Below are 363 nucleotides of genomic sequence, written 5' to 3'. Positions count from 1 at the left end.
ATGATCTTCGAGACAAATTTTGAATGAAATAATTCGAAAATATTTAAAGGCTAGCTCAAATCTATATTTTTTTTTACTATATTTCTTTTATTTGTTATTGAGATTTTTATATAAAACGAGACAAAATCAATGGAGAAATAATTTTAAACTATATAGTTACAGTCGGAAATACGTAATACAGATAATATGTTTATCGTTCACTTTTTCTTAATCAGACACCGAAATACATTGCCAATATAAGCAAACATAGAACGCATACAAATACATAAACACGGATTTATTCACACAACGCATAAACAAAGACGCATTACCATATACCGATATTAGATTTAAATCTCATTTCTCATTCACTAATTACTTCCG

Source organism: Penaeus monodon, chromosome 27 (genome assembly GCF_015228065.2).
Source record: "Penaeus monodon isolate SGIC_2016 chromosome 27, NSTDA_Pmon_1, whole genome shotgun sequence".
In the NCBI taxonomy this organism is placed as follows: Eukaryota; Metazoa; Arthropoda; class Malacostraca; order Decapoda; family Penaeidae; genus Penaeus; species Penaeus monodon.
This window is presented reverse-complemented; position numbering follows the sequence as displayed.